Below are 14,119 nucleotides of genomic sequence, written 5' to 3'. Positions count from 1 at the left end.
ACGACGGCGAGGGCAGGTGTTCGGCAGGCCGGAGTGTAATAAATGTCATTATTTATAACACAAGCATATTTGCTAATACATTGTTATAACTAACTTCTTTCCAAACAGGGTTTCTCACAAACTCATAGCAGATACGGAGACCCACACCACACCCAGAGACAGATGGCTGACACAGGCCTTTTCATAAAGACTGATAAGAAAAGTGGTGCCTGGTACTGCATATCACGAGAAACTGAGACACACACATACCCAAGGACAGAGGGCTGACGTAAACCTTTCATAAACACAGATAAGACAGGAACATCTTCGCACACACAAAAACTCCTTTTCAGTCTGAACATTTTACGAGACACACAGAAATGTCAAAATAGGAACATCTACGCACACACCTAATCTCCTGTTTTAGCTGAACATTTCTGAAGACAAAGAACTCTACTCAGAGCCAATGGGACAGTGATACTGGCCGAAGGAGACCTCGCCCAACTCATCAAACCAACCAGAGGACCAGAACTTCCAGACTCAACCTACTTTCTGTACTGTATAAAATGTATATGCACTCTGTTATCTGGGCTTCTTTCGGATAGTTCCATTTGAGCTGATGAAAAGGGTCCGTGCACGCTATTTCAGATATCTTTACCTCTGAATAAATTGCATTTAATTAAACCTCATCCACCCTGTCCAGAGTCTCTACTTCGTCTCAGTTCTCCAGTAAACATGTTTTATCAACAGGAGCAAAGGACACTGCTAGCTAGGTGGTATAGATATCTAGCTAGCGAGCACACCGATAGTGTACCGCGTCCCCGCCTGTCGGGCACTGTTTTCCAACAGTTCTGGTAACGACTGCGAGGGCAGGTGTTCGGCAGGCATTACTAGCTAGCTAGGATGCCAATACACAGCAGGTGGGAGGCAGGTTCTGTTAAGGCCTTTGCAGACTGTACGATTTTAGCTGTCTTTTGCCATGTTTTCGACATCCCAGACAAAATGTTCATGTCTTGGGCAAATTCTTAGGTTGTAAATGATGTCGGACGTCTTGGCTTGTTCAGTTGTACAGGGTCTAGGTCTGCTGATTCTGTGTCACTACGTCTTGACTCGTTCAGTGTGACCGGGTCTAGGTCTGCTGATTCAGTACCACTAAGTCTTGGTCGTTCAGTGTGACAGGGTCTAGGTCTGCTGATTCAGTACCACTACGTCTTGGCTCGTTCAGTGTGACAGGTGTAAGAAATTGTCTCTTGTGAGACGTGAAGAGGGGATTTGTAAGAAATTGTATAAGATACTGGTAACTTGTTTTAACCATTCTCAACATAAGCTATTCTTGGCACAACATGCACCCATCCCCACTACTTTGTCAGACCCACACACACATCCCCTCCCCCATGAATAGGGCCTGTGAAAACAAACGCACATGCAGGATGCCTTAGGATGTGACTAGGACAAAGAACTGTGTGAAAAGCCAATGGAATGTCGACATCAGGCCGAACAGGGCATACCCACGACCGAATCGACCAATCGGAAGGCCAGACGACAAGATCAACCTACTTTGCTTGTTGCCTATATAATCTGTATGTACTGTTTAGAGGGGCCTCTTCTCCGACGATTCCATAAGAATCAGACAGAAAGGGGCGTGCACGCTTTTGCTGATATCTTTACACTTGAATAAAACGGCCTTATTATAAAATTATCCACCTCGTCCTATGTCTCCACTTGTTCTCCTGTCTCAAGTAAACGTTTTATCAAAAAATTGGTAGCAGAGGATGGTTTTCTCTCTGAATTCGGTCCATAAAAAGTTGATAGAGAAAAGAGACAAGTGAGAGACGGATCAGAGAGACGGGTGACCTGAAAAGGAGCTGCGGGGATTCATCTCACCTCGGAATTGATCTAAAAGTCGACTAAACAAAAGGTAAGCAGAGCCTGTTAAATCAAAAATCTGCATATTGTATTATAGAGATAACCAAATTTAAGATCAGTGACTGAGTGTGAGTATGAATTTCCGTTAAATTTATTATATAAGTTGCATACTAAGGCATTGATGTAAAGATATTTGTCATATAGTCTAAGAATGAAAAGAGATGAAATGAGTAATGAGAAATGATTGACCACCGTAGAAGCGGGCCTAGTTGCTAGAAATAGAAGGATCCTGCACGTTGAAGTGTCTGTTCAAGTTTGTATCAGTGTCGGGGATAGAAGTTAGTGTAAGTTGAAGATGTAAGTTGTTGGCAACCTCGTACACGCCTCGGACACCCTCTAGGTAGCATCGGAATTAAACTGAGCTTGATCATTCGGGAGCTCGTGCTGAATTGGCAAATCCGGGTCAGGTTAATAACTATTATTAACTGGTCGCCGCTCGGTACCTAAGTCCAAGCCTGAGCTTAATGTGGTGAGGACTTATCCTCTTGGCCATGTTTTAAATTCTGTTGACAGGTATAACTATGTAATTATGTTTTGTTTGTAGTAAACGTTTGGGTTAAGGGGATTTACATGTTCCCAGAGACAGGTATCTTAAGGGGGCACACTCATATATGGAGTGTTCAGAGTTTTATTTTCTGAGTTTTAATTAATTGGGGCTCGGAAGATGAAACTCTGAATGTTCGATTCTGATACCTTCTGGGAAAGTATATACAACTCGAAAAACTGAAAAACGCTGAAACTTTTGCAAAATAATTCTAAAATTGAATTGATAATTATTTTAGCAGCGCTTGAGTTCGTAGATATATTGTTCCAGAAGGGCGATTCTGATACCTTCTGGAAAATATATAACAACTCGATTAACAAAAACTGATTAACAGTAATAACTGCTGTAAATAATTCTTTGTGTACGAGTGTGGGGCACCAGAGATAAGTCGGTGTCCAGCACCGAGATATCATTGCTGGCCTCGGCCAGTGACGGGCTAAGTGCACTAAGATAGTCAAACCTGATCCTGAAATTTACCATGGCAGCCGCTAATGGCCCAAAACTAAAGTTCAATGAATACCTAGAAAAAAATACAGGACAAGGCAGGGAAAGGAACAATATAAATGTACAGGCCCCAATCTCAAGACCTCGTGGGAGGGCCAATCAGACTTGAAGGCTAAAATAGCCAAGGTATGTGCTGGGTCCAATATGTCGTGGGGTGAGGCCTTTCCCCTGGGCTGATGGCCATGAGAGCCTCTCCAGGGCAGGGACTCATCTGTCTCCTCATGAGATCATGACAGGGAGGGTGATGTTTGGTCCACCAAGAGGGGGAGGTCATATGCCCGCTCTTGATGTACAACAAATTGCAATGTCTGACTATGTGAGAAAACTGACGGAACTTTCTGCAGCTCTCTCCAAACAGATTCACAAGGTCCAATGGCAGGGTATAAAGTATTTTGGGAGAAAAATTTGGAGAAGGACTGAATGAGTTACATGAAAAGTCACTAGAGGGCGCCATTGGTCAACTTGTGGAGGTTCATGGAATTGGGAGAAGGCAGACAGTTACATGAAACATAGAGGAAATTTTAAAACGAATGATTTAAGGGTATTATCATAATTCTTTTTAAGATAAGGGGTTCTTTAATAGGTCTAACATGGTATGGAACACAATATAAGGGGGTGTTGTAACCTTTGACCTGCATCATGGCTGTTCTTGAGTCTGATCAGCTTCGGGGGAGGGCCATGTAAATAATGCATTTGTGGTCATTTGGTATACTGGTTTTGAGGTAAATGGTGTAAGTCATTATTTAGAGTAGGTAAGGTTGATACCTGGCCAGGGCCAGGTATCAAAAGGGGAGGGGTACATTGTGGTCTAGGATAGGATGGGGCCTATTGAATAATAAACTAATTAAAAAATTCTAGCTAAAAAATAGGCATAGAAGTCAAAATATAATCAGATAGACAAATGAGAAACTGTTTGTTAACCAAACCTGTATGTCCAAGATTTTATGCATTACAGATGAATTAAAGGAGAAGGTGATTCACTCGACCTGGGGGCATATCGCACTTGGAGGGTGAGACACACTGACACTGCCGAATGATCACAGAGTTAAGGAGAAGAACTGTTGCTAATAAAGCTCAGGGGTCACTCCTTAATGAAGAATTCCCTGACCCCGACCTTTCCCACTGTGTACGTTCATAGAAGTGAAAGTGTTGCTTGAACTCTGGCTGATGAGTGTTCTCTGGGAGAGGATGGGGCTTTACAGGACTGCTTGTAGTCCTGAGCTGTCTGTTTAGGATACGAGGGGATGTTACCATCACAGTTACTGCCAGACAAACCACCAGTTCCAACGGACCAGGGATTCAGCCGGCCTCCCACACTTCAAGACCAACTCCCACACCACCACCTAAGCTCTCCAATCTGGTACAGCTAATCAACTTCTGGGAGCTGCACATGACACAGAGGCTCGGAACCAACCCAGGAGACGGCAGAGCCGAGACGGTACTTGGTCCGAGGGTACAGATAACATGCACACCACCTGTTGGGGTCCCAATAGGGCCCCCACGAATACCAGACATCAACAGGAATGATGGCCTGTGGCAATCTCATTGCCAGTTTGCCGCACCGTTTGTTGATGCTAAGCAGAATGCGCTTGGTACAATTATATCTACTATAATATCAACAATGATTTGTTAAAGCTACACCCCACAGTAATTCGAGGATGGCTGAACGATGGAGGGCTACCGTGCTTCAAACCAGTAGCAACAATAGACTAAACTGGACATGATTTTGGCCACCAGGGATGGTGTTATGTAAAATGATTGGAACAGTGCTTGCCACGTTTGTCCCTAACAATTACTATCCGATGGAGCATTTCAAGGAAGCTCTGAGTGGGGTCTGGCAAGTTATCACGGTGAGATGAAGGGTTTGGCAGGTGTGGAGGAGAGTGGACAGTCTTTCGTGGCTGGGTGAGTTGGTTTGTAAGTAACACTACAATGATGGTATGGTCTTTCTGACGTCTTGTTGTTGTTTCCTTATGCTCATGTGCTGTGCTGCTGTATCAACCATTTATGTTTGAAGAAGGTCTGTTTACAGATGTGGTCAAGGAGGCTGATACGGGAATCAAGTTTTTCGCAGGGAGTGTGGCCTGCAGAGGGACCCTTGGTTTTGCTGTAGTGGAGAGGTCTGTCGAATGAATAAAAAGTGATTGTTTGTCCTCCCTGTTTGTGAAGGTTTTGAAGTTTCGGTGGCGAAGAGCCCACCTGGTACAGGTTGTGTTAGAGGATGGAACCGAGGGTTTAACATTCTTCCGTCGTTTTTTGGTTGAGATATGTGGATTTTTTGGACTCAACAAGGCTTTGGGCGGTCCATGGGACAATTGGCAGCTACATCCCTGATGGCATTTCAAATAGAATCGCGGTGGATATGTTATTGGCAAACGGGGTCTGTTGCCATGTTTGGTGAGCAGTGTTGTACTTTCATTCCAACAACACAGCTACGATGGGAGTCTGACTGTAGCATTGGAGGGACTTCGTACCCTTAATGGTAAATGAAACAGCATTCTGGAGTGGACACTTCTATGTGGGGATCTATGGATGGACTTTTGGTAAATATAAGACGCTGGGTTTCCTCTTTTCCTAGTATCATTTCCGGTTTTGGGGCGGTCTTGTACTTTGTGGATTGCTTGTTGCATTCCATGTGCGCGGCACGCTTGCTAGCCGTTATTTACTGCCGCAATAGACCCTAATCAGGAAAGGCCCAAATGTTCCCATTGCTTGATGATGGGAAGCTGGACCTGTCTATCTATTTAAGGACTAAGAAACTTTTATGCACGTCTCTTGTGAGACGTGGAAGAGGGGGAATTAAAATTTTCTTCTGACAAATTTTATCCCATAGCTTTGTCTTTTTTTACTTTTATGTCACGTTCTCTTGGAGACGTGAAGAGGGGGATTTGTAAGAAGATGTTATAATATACTTGGTAACTTGTTTTAACACTTTCTCAACATTAAGCTATTCTTGGCACCACATGCACCCATCCCCAATACTTTGTGCAGACCCACACACACATCCCCTCCCCATGAATAGGGCCTGTGAAAACAAACGCACATGCAGGATGCCGAGATGTGACTAGGACAAAGAACTGTGTGAAAAGCCAATGGAAAGGTCGACATGCAGGCCGAACAGGACTACCCACGACCCAGATCGACCAATCGGAAGGCCAGACGACAAGATCAACCTACTTTGCTTGTTGCCTATATAATCGTATGTACTTGTTTAGAGGGCCTCTTCTCGACGATTCCTAAAGAATCAGAAGAAAGGGGCCGTGCACGCTTTTGCCTGAATATTTTACACTTGAATAAAACGGCCTTATTACAAAATTATCCACCTCGTCCTATGATCTCCACTTGTTCTCCTGTCTCAAGTAAACGTTTATCACAAGGGTCTAGGTTCTGCTGATTCAGTACCACTACGTCTTGGCTCGTTCAGTGTGACTGGGTCTAGGTCTGTTGATTTAAGTACCACTACATGCAGTCGTAGGTTCCGACAAAGTTCTAGCAGTGTCACATTTTTTTTGTTGTCTTTATCGTGTAGTGTGGCTGATGTTACGATCCGATCGGGTTGACTGATCAATAGGAACACCGCCGACACTGAGTATGCACAAAATAATATGATTATTGTGAATAGTCAGATTAATATGGGGCTCCCGAGTGACGCAGCGGTCTAAGGCACTACATCTCAATGCTAGAGGCGTCACTACAGACCCTGGATAGATCCCAGGCTGTATCACAACCGGCCGTGATTGGGAGTCCCATAGGGCGGCGCACAATTGGCCCAGCGTCGTCCGGGTTAGGGTGTCGCTGCAGTTGCTTCTCACCAGCTGCACCATGCAGCCATCACCTGGCTAGTGGGAGGCACTATTTGTCAACCAATGATTAAGCTGGCCTCCACGCTCTTCCTCTCTTCTTTAGCCTTTGCAGGTTAACAAAGATGGTGTAGCAGGACATGCAGATGATGATGATGGCACCACAACAGTGGCACCTTTGCCCATCTTCTGTCCATCTTCAACTGTTGCACCAACATGGTCTGAAGACCATGTTCATCAGCAGTGAGGCCTCCCTTTACTGCTTCTCCAGACATCTTACAGTCCTTTTTCGTCCTCTCATTCTCTGGGCAATAGACAACTTCCGCCTCCATCTGACCGGAGTGGAATTGTAGGTGGTGCTGTAGTTTTACAGGTTCTTTGATAAAGGCTTATATGCAAATAAAAAAGGTATCAAGCCCAATGCATTATACAGCCATCTTTTAGTCTTTCCCCCATAAAATGGTTAGCTCCTTCCTAGAAAATGAAAGGAGGATCTGACATTATTCTCTCTTCTGTTTGTCCTCAGGGACAGGAAACAGAAGCAGGGTTTTTATGTACAGTAAGCATTAGGTCACATACTTAAACAATGAGATTATATTATGGCATTTAGCAACATGAATGAGATTATAGGCCTACAGTCTGGGGAACAATATTAACCCATTGTAGTTTTGAGTTTAAAATGAAACCCTTTATTAGTACAAGCTTTCCGCAAACAGAAGTTAAACAGAGATTGAATAAGAAAGAGAAAGTTATTAGACGCTTCATTTTTGGATAAGAAAATACGCAAAAAGGCTCTCAAGAACACAGTTATCCTCCTAACACAGTATGCCGTTTTGATCTATAGATAAACATGAATTACAATATGATTGAACAGTATGCATGTGTAACTTGTATAAAGGAGGGTTTATCAGGGAGGTAAGAGAGGTATTCTGATGCTTAACGTTTTGTATGTTTAAATTGTTTTATTTAGTTAATCAGGCGAGTCAATTACAAACAAATTCTTATTTACAATGACTGCATAGCAAAAGGCCTCCTGTGGGACGGAGGCTGCTATAAAAAAATGAAATGTAGGACAATACACACATCACGACAAGAGACACTACAACACTATAAAACAGAGACCTAAGACAACGACACAACATGACAACAACTCAAGATGGCAGCAGCACAAAGATGGCACAAACATTGTTACAGTGCATTTGGAAAGTGTTCAGACCCTTTGACTTTTCCCCAAAAAAGGTATTTAACCTTTATGACGGCCTACCCCGGACAACGCTGGACCAATTGTGCACCACCCTAATGGGACTCCCAATCACGGCCGGATGTGATACAGCCTGGAATCGAACCAGAGACTGTAGGCTGTAACTTCGGGCTCCTGAGTGGCGCAGTGGTCTAAGGCACTTGCACTGAGATGCAGTGCCTTAGACAGAAGTTACAGCCTTATTCTAAAATGGACTAAATWWWAAAAAATCCCCATCAATCTACACACACTACCTCACAACGACAAAGCGAAAACAGGTTTTTAGGTGACCAAGAACCTGATGCCTCACACAGCTCCAGAGTTCCTCTGTGGAGATGGGAGATCCTTCCAGAAGGACAACCATCTCTGCAGCACTCCACCAATCAGGCCTTTATGGTAGAGTTGCCAGACGGAAGCCACTCCTCAGTAAAAGCCTGCTTGCCAAAAGACACCTAAAGGACTCTCAGACCATGAGAAACAAGATTCTGTAGTCTGATGAAACCAAGATGGAACTCTTTGGCCTGAATGCCAAGGAAAACTGGCACCACCATCCCTACGGTGAAGCATGGTGGTGGCAGCATCATGCTGTGGGGATGTTTTTCTGCATCAGGGACTGGGAGACTAGTCAAGATCGAGGGAAAGATGAAAGGAGCAAAGTACAGAGAGATCCTTGATGAAAACCTGCTCCAAAGCGCTCAGGACCTCAGACTAGGGCGAAGGATCACCTTCCAACAGGACAACGACCCTAAGCACACAGCCAAGACAACGCAGGTGTGGTTTCAGGCCAAGTCTCTGAATGTCCTTGAGTGTCCCAGCCAGAGGCCGGACTTGAACCTGATCGAACATCTCTGGAGAGACCTGAAAATAGCTGTGCAGCGACGCTCTCCATCCAACCTGGCAGAGCTTAAGATGATCTGCAGAGAGGATGGGAGAAACTCTCCAAATACAGGTGTGCCAAACTTGTAGCGTCATACCCAAGAAGACTCGAGGCTGTAATCGCTGACAAAGGTGCTTCAACAAAGTAMTGTACTGAGTAAAGGGTCTGAATATTTTCTGAATGCACTGTAGGCACAGACAACAGCACGAAGGACAAAATGGTAAAAACAAAAACACATCACGCAGCCACAAGTGTCAGTGAGAGTGTCCATGATTGAGTCTTTGAATGTAGAGAGATGGAGATAAAACTGTCCAGTTTGAATGTTTTCTTGCAGCTCGTTCCAGTCGCTAGTTGCAGCGAACTGAACAGAGGATCGACCCAGGGATGTGTGTGCTTTGGGGACCTTTAACAGAATGTGACTGGCAGAACGGGTGTTGTATGTGGAGAATGAGGGCTACAGTAGATATCTCAGATAGAGGGGAGGGAGACCTAAGAGGGTTATATAAATAAGCATCAACCAGCGGGTCTTGCCCCAGGTATACAGAGATGACCATTTACAGAGGAGTATAGAGTGCAGTGATGTGTCCTRTAAKGAGCATTAGTTGGAAATCTGATGGCCGAATGGTAAAGAACATCTAGCCGCTTTAGAGCACCCTTTGCAGATGTTAGCGCAGGTGCAGCGAAATGCTTGTGTTTCCAGCTTCAACAGTGCAGTRATACCTAGCTAAATGCTTGTGTTTTCAGCTTCAACAGTGCAGTAATACCTAGAACAAAAAAAACAATACACACATAATGCAAAAAATAAAGAAATTAATAAATATCACAACAAGCAATGTGAGAGACCGGAATATACATAAATATACAGTGAGCTCCAAACATATTGGGACAGTTCATTTTTGGGGGTTTTGGCTCTGTACTCCAGACCTTTGGATTTGAAATGATGGCGCAGACTGTCAAATCAAATCAAGTTTATTTTATATAGCCCTTCGTACATCAGCTGATATCTCAAAGTGCTGTACAGAAACCCAGCCTAAAACCCCAAACAGCAAGCAATGCAGGTGTAGAAGCACGGTGGCTAGGAAAAACTCCCTAGAAAGGCCAAAACCTAGGAAGAAACCTAGAGAGGAACCAGGCTATGAGGGGTGGCCAGTCCTCTTCTGGCTGTGCCGGGTGGAGATTATAACAGAACTATGCCAAGATGTTCAAAATATTCATAAGTGACAAGCATGATCAAATAATAATCATGAATAATTTTCAGTTGGCTTTTCATAGCCGATCATTAAGAGTTGAAAATAGCAGGTCTGGGACAGGTGGCGGTTCCATAACCGCAGGCAGAACAGTTGAAACTGGAATAGCAGCAAGGCCAGGTGGACTGGGGACAGCAAGGAGTCATCATGCCTGGTAGTCCTGACGTATGGTCCTAGGGCTCAGGTCCTCCGAGAGAGAGAAAGAAAGAGAGAATTAGAGAGAGCCAAGATTTTCAAAATGTTCATAAATGACAAGCATGGTCAAATAATAATCAGGAATAAATATCAGTTGGCTTTTCATAGCCGATCATTAAGAGTTGAAAACAGCAGGTCTGGGACAGGTAGGGGTTCCATAACCGCAGGCAGAACAGCTGAAACTGGAATAGCAGCAAGGCCACTGTCAGCGTTAATTTGAGGGTATATTCATCCATATCAGGTGAAATGTTTAGAAATTACAGCACTTTTTGTATATAGTCCCCCCATTTTAGGGGGCAAATTCCCTTGTGCATTAAAGTAGTCAAAAGTTTTGGTCCCATATTCCTACCTCGCAATGATTACATCAGGCTTGTGATTCTACAAACTTGTTGGATGCATTTGCTGTTTGTTTTGCTGTGTCTCAGATTTTGTGGCCAATAGAAATTAATGAYAAATGATGTATTGTGTCCTTTTGGAGTAACTTTTATTGTATACTAAACAAAAATCTAAATGCAACATGCAACAATTTCAAAGGTTTTTCATATAAGGAAATCAGTCAATTGAAATAAATTCATTATGCCCTAATCTATGGATTTCACATGATCTGGGAATACAGATATGCATCTGTTGCTCACAGATACCTTTAAAAAAAGATAGGGGCATGGTTCAGCAAACCAGTCAGTATTTGGTGTGACCACCTTTTGTCTCATGCAGCGGAACACATCTCTAATCAAATCAAAGTTTATTTGTCACGTGCGCCGAATACAATAGGTAAGTAAAGAAATAAAAMAGTAAAAAGACAGGCTATATACTGTAGCGAGGCTATAAAAGTAGCGAGGCTACATACAGACACCGGCTAGTCAGGCTGATTGAGGTAGTATGTACATGTTGATATGGTTAAAGTGACTATGCATATATGATGAACAGAGAGTAGCAGTAGCGTAAAAGAGGGGTTGGCAGGTGGTGGGTGGCGGGACACAATGCAGATAGCCCGGTTAGCCAATGTGTGGGAGCACTGGTTGGTCGGCCCAATTGAGGTAGCATGTACATGAATGTATAGTTAAAGTGACTATGCATAGAGTTGATCAGGCTGTTGATTGTGGCCTGTGGAATGTTGTCCCACTCCTCTTCAATGGCTGTGCGAAAATGCTGGATATTGCCAGGAACTGGAACACGCTGTTGTATACATCAATCCAGAGGATCCCAAACATGCTCAATGGGTGACATGTCTGGAGAGTATGCAGGCCATGGAAGAACTGGAACATTTTCTGCCTCCAGGAATTGTGTACAGATCATTGCGACATGGGGCTGTGCATTATCATGCTGAAACACGGTGATGGCGGCGGACGACAATGGGCCTCAGGATCTCATCATGGTATCTCTGTATTCAAACTGCCATCGATAAAATGCAATTGTGTTCGTTGTCCGTAGCTTATGCCGTAATCCCACCGCCACTATGGAGCACTCTGTTTACAACATTGACATCAGCGAACCACTCGCCCACACGACACGATACACATGGTCTGTGTTTGTGAGGCCGGTTGGATGTACTGCCAAACTCTCTAAAACGACATTGGAAGCGGCTTATGGTAGAGAAATTAATTCAATTCTCTGGCAACAGCTCTGGTAGATATTACTGCATTCAGCATGCCAATTGCACGCTCCCTCAATCTTAAACATCTGTGGCATGTAACGTTCGTCGTCGGAATGAGACCAAAACGCAGCGTGGAAAGTGTTCATAATTTAATGTTCACAAAAACACTCAACCAAAATGACAAAAGGAGAACACGAAAGCGCACAGTTCTGTCAGGGAAACAACCTAAACAGAAAACAACACCCCACAAAACCCAAACGGAAAATGACAACTTATATATGATCCCCAATCAGAGACAACGATAGACAGCTGCCTCTGATTGGGAACCACACACGGAAAAACAACAAAGAAATAGAAAACATAGATTTTCCCACCCGAGTCACACCTTGACCTAACCAAACATAGAGAATAAATAAGGATCTCTAAGGTCAGGGCATGACATGGCAGTGTGTTGTGTGATAAAACGTCACAATTTTTGTGGCCTTTTATTGTCCCAGCACAAGGTGTACCTGTGTAATGATCATGCTGTTTAATCAGCTTCTTAATATGCCACACCTGTCAGGTGGATGGATTATCTTGGCAAGGACTAAATGCGCACTAAACAAATTTGGGCACAACATTTGGGAGAAATAAGCTTTTTGTGAGTATGGAACATTTCTGGGATCTTTTATTTCAGCTCATGAAACATGGGTCCAACACTTTACATGTTGTGTTTATATTTTGGTTCAGTAAATAAGAATAGAATATGTTTCTAAACACGTTTACATTAATTTAGATACTACCATGATTACGGATAGTCCTGAATGAATCGGGAATAATGAGTGAGAAAGTTAGACACACAAATATCATACCCCTGAGACATGCGAACCTGTCACGCCCTGACCATAGTTTGCTTTGTATGTTTCTATGTTTTGTTTGGTCAGGGTGTGATCTGTGTGGGCATTCTATGTTGTATGTCTAGTTTGTGTGTTTCTATGTGTTTGACCTGATATGGTTCTCAATCAGAGGCAGGTGTTTCTCGTTGTCTCTGATTGGGAACCATATTTAGGTAGCCTGTTTTGTGTTGTGGGTGATTGTTCCTGTTTCTGTGTCTTTGTGTATGTTACCATACGGGACTGTTGCGTTTTCGTCCGTTTATTGTTTTGTAAGTTTATTCAGTGTTCTTCGTTAATTAAAAGTAACGATGTATTCATATCACGCTGCGCATTGGTCCTCCGATCCTTCTTACTACTCCTCCTCAGATGAGGAGGACGACGAACGTGACAGAACCTCTCACCATTACAATAACAGGGGAAGTTAGCATCTTTTGGACGATATGATATTTGTGCGTCTAACTTTCTCTTTGTTTTGTCATGTTTTGCCAACTGACTCATGGAAAGAGATGATTTGAAAATATGATCATATTACTCCAGTGCTAGCCTCTCTACACTGGCTTCCTGTTACGGCAAGGGCTGATTTCAAGGTTTTACTGCTAACCTACAAAGCATTACATGGGCTTGCTCCTACTTATCTTTCCGATTTCGTCCTGCCGTACATACCTACACATACGTTACGTTCACAAGATGCAGACCTCCTTACTGTCCCTAGAATTTTTAAGCAAACAGCTGGAGGCAGGGCTTTCTCCTATAGAGCTCCATTTTTATATCTGGACTATTTCTCCTGTCTTATCCAGTGTCCTGTGTGAATTTAGGTATGCTCTCTCTAATTCTCTCTTTTTCTCTTTCTTTCTTTCTTTCTTTCTTTATTTCTCTCTCTCGGGACCTGAGTCCTAGGACCATGCCTCAAGACTACCTGGCCTGATGACTCCTTGCTGTCCTCAGTCCACCTGGTCGTGCTGCTGCTCCAGTTTCAACTGTTCTGCCTGCCTATGGAACCCTGACCTGTTCACCGGATGTGCTACCTGTCACAGACCTGCTGTTTTCAACTCTCTAGAGACAGCAGGAGTGGTAGAGATACTCTGAATGATCGGCTATGAAAAGCCAACTGACATTTACTGACCTGTTGCACCCTCTACAACCACCGTGATTATTATTATTTGACCCTGCTGGTCATCTATGAACATTTGAACATCTTGTCCATGTTCTGTTATAATCTCCACCCGGCACAGCCAGAAGAGGACTGGCCACCCCTCATAGCCTGGTTCCTCTCTAGGTTTCTTCCTAGGTTCTGGCCTTTCTAGGGAGTTTTTCCTATCCACCGTGCTTCTACACCTG

This window comes from Salvelinus sp. IW2-2015, linkage group LG20 (genome assembly GCF_002910315.2).
Source record: "Salvelinus sp. IW2-2015 linkage group LG20, ASM291031v2, whole genome shotgun sequence".
In the NCBI taxonomy this organism is placed as follows: Eukaryota; Metazoa; Chordata; class Actinopteri; order Salmoniformes; family Salmonidae; genus Salvelinus; species Salvelinus sp. IW2-2015.
Note: the sequence above shows the minus strand (reverse complement) of the source record.